Here is a 10,002-nt window from a genome sequence, read left to right as displayed (position 1 = left end):
GATAAAGAAACTAAAAATGGCTCAAATAAATGGAAGGATATATTGTGCTCATGGGTTGGAAGAATTAATACTATTAAAATTTCAATGCTACCCAAAGCAGTCTATAGATTCAATGCAATCCCTATCAAAATACCAATGACTTTTGCAAAACAGGAACAAATGTAAAATTTTTATGGAGCCACAAAATATCCCAAACAGCCAAAGCAATCCTGGGAAAAAACAAAATAGGAGGTATCATGCTCCCTGATTTCAAACCATGTACAAATCATATACAAAAATAAACTCAAATGGGTTAAAGACTTAAACCATAAAAATCATAGAAGAAAACATAGGCAACAGACACTTGGACACCAATATCTGCAATATATTTTTCAGTATATTTACCCAGACAATGACAACAAATGAAAAAATGAACAAATGAGACTACATCAAACTAAAAAGCTTTTTCACAGCAAAGAAAACCATCAACAAAACAAAAAGACACTTAATGAGAAAACATATGTGCAAATCATATATCTCATAAGTGATTGATATCCAAAATATATTGAAAACAAATACAATTCAACAACAAAAACAATCCAATTAAAAAACTAGCAGAGGACCTCAATAGTCATTTCTCCAAAGAAGGTGTACAGGTGGACAACAGGCATGAAAAGATGCTCACCATCAATAATCATCAGAGAAATGTAAATCAAAACTGCAATTAGATACCACCGAACCCTGTCAGAATGGCTGTTGTCAAAAAGGAAGGATGTAGAGAATAAGGAATCCTCATACACTGTTGATGGGATTGCAAATCGGTGAAGCCACTATGAAAAAACTGTATAGAGTTTACAAAAAAAAAATAGAACTAACATATGACCCAGCAATTCCACTTCTGAGTTTTATTCAAATAAACACTAATTAAAAAGCTATGTGCACTCCTGTGTTCATTGCAGCATTATTTACAATAGCCAAGTTATGCAAGCAGCCTAGGTACCCATCAATAGACGGCTGAATATAGAAGATGTGTTATAGGAACCCCTGTGCACTTTCAGTAGGATTGCAAATTGGTACAGCCCCTATGGAAAACAGTATGGAGGCTCCTCTAAAAATTAAAAATAGAACTACCTATGACCCAGCATATTCCAATTCTAGGTATATTTTTTAAGAAATCCAAAACACTAATTCAATAAGATTTATGCATCCCTGTGTTCATTGCAGCATCATTTATAGTAGCCAAGATATGGAAGCAACCCAAGTGGATGTGGTGCATGTATACAATGGAATATTATTCAATAAAAAATAATTAAATCTTACCATTTACAACATGAGTAGACCTATAAGGTATTATACTGAGTGAAATAAGTCAAACAGAGAAAGACAAATACCATATGATTTCACTTATATATGGAATCTAAAAAATTGAACAAAAAAAAACAAATAAAAGAAACAAACTGATAATGGCTGTTTGTTCTGATTAGCAGACCAAAGAACAAACTGATGGCTGCAAGAGGGCATGTGAGTGGGGTGGTATGTGAAGAAGGTGAAGAAAATAAAAGGCATAAACTTTCAGTTATAAAATAACTGTTTCAGTTATAAAACAGTTATAAGTGTCATGAGCATGTACAGCACATGATACTGTCATAATAATATCATAATAACTTTGAATTGTGACAGAGGGTTACCAGACTTATCAGGGTGATCACATCATGAGGTACATAAAGTCAAATCACTGTGTTGCACACCTAAAACTAATATAATGTACGTCAACTATACTTTAATGGAAAATAAGTAATAAAAAATAAAACATAAACTTAAAAAATATTTTATTTCATTTTTTAATTGAACTTGTTAGGGTGACGCTGGTGAGTAAAATTATCTAAGTTACAGGCATATAATTCTGTAATACATCACCTGTATATTGTGTGTTCACCACCCCCAGCCAAGTGTCCTTCCAACATCATTTATCCCATGTTTACCCTCTCCTACCTCCCCTCTCTTCCCTTTCTCCCTGGTAATCACTATACTGATGTCTATGAGGTTTGATTTGTTTGCTTAATCCCTGCAAAAAAATAATTTTTAAAAAAAGGACAACTCAGTTTCTCTTGGCCTACCTCACTCTGCTCAGACATTGAAACTTAGCTCAAGAGTCATGTCCTATAGAAAGTTACCCATATACCCCAAGTGCAGGCTATTTCCATTCTATTTGTCCTCATAAGACCAAGGTATAAGATCCTAGCATTAAAAAAGATTTTAAAATTTTTTAAAAAGACCCTAGCATACTGCAGAGTTCATAATAAGCATTCAATAAATGTTTACTGTTGAACTCTTTATTAATAATCCTAAAACTGGTACCTGAAGTAATAATAATAGCTAATATTTACTTTCTAGGTAACCAGTAATATGCAAATCAGTTATTATGAACTATTTTCTTTTACCCAGAGGGCCTAAATGTGAGTTTTCCAGACCAACATGTCAGCATTGTCTGGGATCTTGATAGAAATATAAGTTCTTGGGTGTGACCTCAGATCTAATAAATCAGGAATTCTGGGGTTGTGTCACTACAGCTTGTGTTTTATTTAACAAGCCTTCCAGATGACTCCGACACCTGCTAAACTTCTAGAAATGCTGCTCTAAGTAGACATGTGTATTTTGCTCCCCAACATAATTGTTTCATAAAAATGAATAGTGTGAAATGAAAACACACCTTCTAAAAGAATCAAAAAGATCCCTATTGTCTTCTAATTTTAGTCCACAGACTCATTTTAATAAGAGAAAAATGGCTGTAATTTAACTGGTCTTTTATTTTTTCATTGTAGTTTGCTAATTAGAGTTATTGGATTGTGTGCCCACCACCCAAACTCAAATACTTCTCATCACCATATATTTGATCCCCCTTATCCTTCACTATATAATTTAAAAATAAAAATAAATAAAAATAAAGTTAATATTTATACACTGGTTTCTCTTCGGATTGTATAAATCTTTCACCTTTCTAAAAAAATAAAGTTATCGAAACAAACTTGTAATATCTTTATACAATAAGAGTTTGTTTAAATTAGTGTTTCTTGTACTTGAACAATGATTAAAATAAAATTTAAAAAAAGGAAAAAAATTAGTGTTTCTAAAATCCATTCCAACTGTATTTTCTATATAAATGGCCACACAATGCACAAACAGCATTGTGACACAATAATATACTTGGTACCCTGTACACATTCCAAATTTACTGACACTGTTCACTATCAATTTAGCAGTCAACCCTGCAATCTCAAAGTGGTGTTGTAGAGTATAAGCATTAAAATATTGCAATTGTTTTCTGTTTTCCCTAATAGTGACAAGTTAACATTGCTACATTTTCCTCTTTTTTTATTGTTGTTCAGGTACAGTTGTCTCTATTCCCCCCCCATTGTTTCTCCCAACCCATCGACCCCCACCTCCTACCCTCAATGCTACTCCCCTTTGGTTTGTCTATGAGTCCTTTATATGTGTCATTTTCCTCCTAACAGTATGAGAAGCTTTAGAAGGTCAAATAATCAATTTCATACCATTTATTATGAACAAACTTCTTTGAAAAAAAAAGATTGCATATGAAGAATTACATATTGCTGTATAACAGATCACCCTACACTCTGGCCTTAAAGCAAAAAGATTAATGTAAACAGTAATACCATAAGAATCCTGAAACACCAATCCAAAAGAACCTATGCACCCCAATGTTCATAGCAGCACAATTTACAATAGCCAAGTACCAGAAGCAAACTAAGTGCCTATTGGTAAATGAGTGAATCAAAAAACTATGGTACATTTACACAGTGGGATACTACACAGCAGAGAGAAAGAAGGAGCTCCTACCCTTTGCAACAGCATGAATGGAACTGGAGAGCATTATGCTAAGTGAAATAAGCCAGGCGATGAAAGACAAATAACATATGATCTCACCTTTAACAGAAACTTAGTCAACAAAAGAAAAAAGCAAGCAAAATATAACCAGAGACACTGAAATTAAAAACAATCTGACAGTAACCAGAGGGGACAAGGGGGGGGAAGGGCTTTCGAGAACAACTATAAATGTCACATAGACAAAACCAAAGCAGGGTGGAAGCAAGGGAGGGAGGTAGATTTGGCTGGGGTGGAAAGAGTGATGGGGGAGGTAAATGAAGACAACTGTAACTGAACAACAATAAAATAATTTTAAATTTTAATATATATGCACATACATATATAAATAGTAAATGCACTTATATTTGCTCACAAATCAGCAATTTGAGTAGGGTTCAGAATAAATGACTGATATCCACTCTATGCAATGAGCGCTGGGGTAGCTGCACCAGAGCTTAGTATACACTTTTGAGGCGGCTCTTCACGTGGCTGGTTAATTGATGCTAACTCTCAACTAGGGGCCTCTATTCCTTTTTATATAGATCCCTTCACAGTTCTGCTTGGGCTTCCATTCCATACAACAGGGCAGCTGGAGCCCAAGAACAAGGATTCTAAGGAACAAGAAGCAAAAACGACCCTTCTCCTAAAGTCTTGTGCAGAAAACCACCACCACTCCACTGTCACTATGTACTGCTGGTCAAGCAGTCTCAGAACCTACCTAGATTCAAGGGAAGGAACACAGACCCTGACTTCTTGATGAAAGGAATCTCACAGAATTTATGGCTATCTTCAGCATGCCACAAATTATTCATTCACTTAAATACAGTATAGATTTTGAGCTAATGATATTTCAAGGCTTGTTTGAATATATGCTATTTGTTTTTAGGTTCTTTATAAAAGTATTTCTACTTTGAAATTCAATCAGAGTGAAAAAAGAAAAAATTTTAAAAACTCAATGTACTCAAGAAGAAAAAATATAGAGAAGAAATGAATACCAGCATCATCTACTAAAATTAAGCCTGTAACTGAACAAACAGTAAACAATTAATTCACAAAGGTCACCTGGTAGCCCTGGCTGGTGTGGCTCAGTGGGCTGGGCATCATCCTGCATGCTGAAAAGCAGCTGGTTGGATTCCCAGTCAGGGCACATGGCTGGGTTGCGGGCCAGGTCCCATTTGGGGGTGTGCAAGAGGCAAGCAATCCACGTTTCTCTCATACATCAGTTTTCGCTCTCTCTCTTTCTCCCTCTCTTCCTCTCTCTCTAAAAATAAATGAATCAAATCTTTTTTTTAAAAAAAGGGTCATCTGGTAAACTTATTCCTGTAAGACCTGAACACCATGTATCATGAAGCAAGCAGATCAAATTCTTAGCATTCTGTTGTCTTAGGGAAAGTGTGCAGATGTATAAACAGTTAGTCTCAACTCAAATTTTTTAAAAAATGAAATGTGTGCAACTATTAATACAGAAATACTAAATTTCTATGTTTACTCAATAATAGATGTTCAATTGTATACTGAGTTATCCAGAAATTTTTTCCTTAATTCTCTACTCCACTAATCTTTGGAGTACAAAATAGAGAAATATTTTCGATGAACTTTAAGGGTTACCAAATATACCAGATATGGAGCAAGAACGGGACTGCAAAAGAGAGCAATTTAAGGGAACAATCCCTTTGAAATTTAGAAAAAAATTAAAGTATATGAATATCAGAAATATTTGAGGGAAAACATATCACCCTATGCTGTCATGGCTAAAATTTAACTGCATAGAACAATTAAGAAATATTGTTATTTAAGAGGCAAAAGTTTGCACTGTAAACCGTAAGGTGGGTCTTCCGCTTGTTTTGTTATCGGGAAGCATTGCCAGTGAATTGGCAAATCGTTCATTAAATTTCATGAACACACAAAGTCTAAGAGAAACCACCAATTTCAAGGAGTAAATAAGTGAAAAGAAAATGTATTATTGATACATCTGTAATTTTACAAGGTGGCATTTAAGAGATATGCACTATTTTAACTATTACATTGTTGAGTGGTAATTAATTTGAAGTAAAAAAGTTTCTTGGAATCATTGCACATATGCTTCAGATGCAGTCAACTGCTTCCCTCTTCTGGCCAAAGGTGGAGGAAAGTTTGGGTTTTACTATCGAATTTGAACAAAATTGTCTTCACAATCAGCTTTAAAATTAGGTTTTCACAATGAAAATTTACTGTATTTTCAATCACCAAGATAAAATCAAAATAACTCAGAAATCATAGGTTAATCATAGGTATTTAGGAGTTATTTTGTAGGAAAGCCATTGAGCTTTTCATTAAGATTTTCTGTAGTGTATATGTGATGTAAATGTATTTGCTAAACAAGTCCTCAGACAAAGAAAAAAGGATTTCATTGCACTCAGGTCACTAGGGGTTAATATATTTTGATTGCCAACTAAAATTTTTCATAGATGGTGGAATAAGCACTGATGGTTCTTATAGGGAAAAGTGAGAAATTACAAAGATGAACTCCAGAGATTTCTACCACAGGTTCTAGAATGAAATGCAATTTCTCTCCCTAATCTGGCTAAGGTTTGCAAGTATTATGAAGGACAACAAGACTAAATCATGATATTTATAAACTCAAAAAAAAATTTAATTGGAATACTTTAAATTTCCTCATAGGTCCATCTATTTCAGACAAAAAATATATATATTAGTGAAGATTTCAAAAGAAAATAAACTTTCACAATAAGGTTTTTATAAAATGTTCTTTGCCTAATTTAATTATAAATCTGTGCACATGATAGCTATCTTTATTGATAATATTTTACTCCATATTTCATTCAAAGAAATAAAACCTAGGATAATAATGTTTATTAAAGATTTCTGAACACATGTTCTGTGAAAGATTAATAAATAAAAAGGAACTAAAAAAACTGAACTTACTGATTTGAGAATATATGAATGCAAATAATATCTAAATAAAATACCTTCTTCTTATTTACTTTTGAAAAATTAAGTTCAAAAGATCTTGGAATGAACAAATTATTAAAAACCAACAAAGATAAACTTGCACTGGTTTTCATGGAATAATTGACAAATGATCATTTTGTCTTCTTCCTTCTTCATTTCTTTTTTAAAATTATTTTATTGTTCATTTACAGTTGTCTGAATTTACCCTCCACCACATACTCATTTTTTTAAGATAAAAGATATTTGTGATTGTGGGCATCATGTTCTTACTCCTCACTTGAATGGGACTGCCATTAATAATAAGTACTGATGGCAGTTTCTGGTTTGAGACATTCTTTATATTAAGGAAGAATTCATACAAGTTACCAGGAATAGTTTTTCACATTTTATCTGTTAATTGTGTAACTTATGTAAACAGATGTTTGATTATTTTAACCATCCCTGAATTCCAAGAATAAAGCCTTAGTTACATGTCATCATTGATTTTAGTGCTAAAATTCATTTATTTATGCTTTATTTAGCACTTGTATACCTGTGCATAAAAAGTTTAGCCTATATTTTTCCTTTGTGCAATTTTTGTCATGTTGTAAGATTTTGCTAACTTTATAAAAGAAACAAAGATGTTTCATATATTTTTGTATCCCCTGGAACATTTTTAAACTAATGGAAATAATGTGTCCTCAAAGAATTTTTTTAAGTTGCTGATGTAATCACCTTGGTTTGATGTCCTTTTTAATGTAAATCTCTAAATTAAAAAAAAAGTTAAAATCCTATTACTCATTCAAAAGTTTCCTCTTTTTATTGACTCAGTAAATACATTTATTCCTCAACAATCATGTGATTTATTAAAATATTTTAATTTATTTGTATACATTAAAACATTTACACCTCTCCATGAGAGATGCTGCTGGTTACTTAAGCAATATCCATTGCTTCCCCTCCTTTGCTAATAATATTTTGTTAGGCATAACATTGTGTTCAATTAGAAATGCTTAATCTCCCAGCCTCCTTTGCAATTAGGATTAGCTGTGCAAAATACTTCTGGTTAATGAAAAGTCAGTAGGGAGACCTCTCTTCTTAAATCAAAAGGTACAACCTCATACAAATGAAACCTCTGCTTTCTCCCTTTTCCATGCTTGGATGGCAGGTTCAATGCCTGGGAGTAGACAGCAACCTTCTGATGGCAATGAGGGTGAGAGCCACAGAGCAAGAAAAGCAAAATAGGAAGTTACAGGAAGTCCTGGTGCTTTTTTCTCCAGTTTTATTAAGATATATTTGACATACAGTACTATATAAGTTTAAGGTGTACAAAATAATGACTTAATATCAAAAAATGATTACCACAATAAGTTTAGTTAATATCCTTCATCTCATATAGACTTAAAAAAAGGAAAAAACAAATTTACCTTGTGATGAGAACTTTCCTCTTAGCAACTTTTAATATGTGATAGAGCAGTGTTATAGTCATCATGCTGTTCCTCACAATCCCAGCACTTATTTATCTCTACAAGATGTTTGTACCTGTTGATTACTTTCATCCAATTCCCACACCTCCATCCCCCACAATCCGATCTCCTTTTAAATAAGTCATTGTACAATGTTTGTCTTTTCTACCTGACTTAGCACAATATCCTCAGAATCCATCTGTGTTGTTACAAATGGCAGGATTTCCATTTTATGGCAGTATAGTATTCCACTGTATACTGTATATATCAAGAAGTTCTGAGGTTCTGGTGCTTGATTGTAGTGTTGAGCTGCCATCTAGTTCTATATTGCTTACTTCTAGAGTCGTTGTTCCATATAGAAAAGATAATTCTTACTTATTTAAGCCATTATAGTAGACATAACTATTTGCATCAAATACTTTTCTAATAATACACTCTCTACCTGCAGCTTGGAACTTTTGTGAGGTACATACACTATGCCACATATTGCTGTAAGCATTTTATGTTGATCACATAAAGTCTTTATACTCTCCTATGAAGAAAATGCTACTATATCCTAACTTTGTGAAAGAAGGAGTAGAGATAGCGAATAGTTCACAGTGATAAAATTTAAATGCAGGAATTGTGACTTTAAATTCCAACCTCTTAACAATGTTCTGTATCAAGCCATCAGCACAGTATCCAGTCCACAATAAGTGCTCAAAAAATGAGGCTGTTGCAGATGTTTTAGATGATCATTATTATTGATGTATACTAACATACATTTATATCTTCTGGTTTTCCTGTTAGTCTTTCTGTTTGTTAATTGGGTATTTTAGGAAAATTGTTTTTGAAATACATTTACCAATTCAACTTTTTCTATTTTATAATTCATTGTTTTCTCCTCCATATTTTCAATTCCTGTGATGCCCTTTAACTTACTTTGTGTATTTATCTGGTTTTAAATTGATTTATACATCGATTTTAAATATATAATGAAGCTAATAAGAGCAATGTATTGTCAGCCCTGGCTGGCGTAGCTCAGTGGATTGAGCGCGGGCTGGGAACCAAAGTGTCCCAGGTTCAATTCCCAGCCAGGGTACATTCCTGAGTTGCAGGCCATAACCCCCAGCAACCGCACATTGATCTCTCTCTCTCTCTGTCTTTCTCTCTCCCACTCCCTCCCTTCCCTCCCTAAAAATAAATAAATAAAATATTTTTTTAAAAAAAGAGCAATGTATTTTCTTCTAAACATATGGTTTGGGTAGCAGTGTTAATGAAATAAATTCTAATTTTGTTCTTTTTGACTTAGTACATAAGTAGGAGAATTAAAATAAAGTTGATTTTTAAATAATTGAGTTGTGTTTCATGGAATTAAGTCTTTATTACTAATTTTCATTCTATTATGATAAAATTTTTATTATTTGGATAATTTTTAAGGTATTTCTTTCTGGCTCTATCAATTTTTATGAATGTCCTAATGGCATAAAAAGAGGTATATATTTACTTTTGTTGGCTACAGAGTTCCTTATGTATCTATTAAATTAAGCTTTATAATATTCCCATGATCCTTTATATATTTACTATATATTTATATTTCCACATAGACTTGGAAAAGTACTTAAAATCTCTGACTAAAAATGTTTCCATTATTCCTTCCATTTTAATAGTTTTACCTTTTATATTTTGATGCTTGGTTGTTCAGCACATAAAATTAGTGTTATTTTTATCATCATTGTGACTTGTTTGCAACTTGTTTAGC

This window comes from Phyllostomus hastatus, unplaced genomic scaffold (genome assembly GCF_019186645.2).
Source record: "Phyllostomus hastatus isolate PE091 unplaced genomic scaffold, TTU_PhHast_1.1 phas_contig_37, whole genome shotgun sequence".
In the NCBI taxonomy this organism is placed as follows: domain Eukaryota; kingdom Metazoa; phylum Chordata; class Mammalia; order Chiroptera; family Phyllostomidae; genus Phyllostomus; species Phyllostomus hastatus.
Note: the sequence above shows the minus strand (reverse complement) of the source record.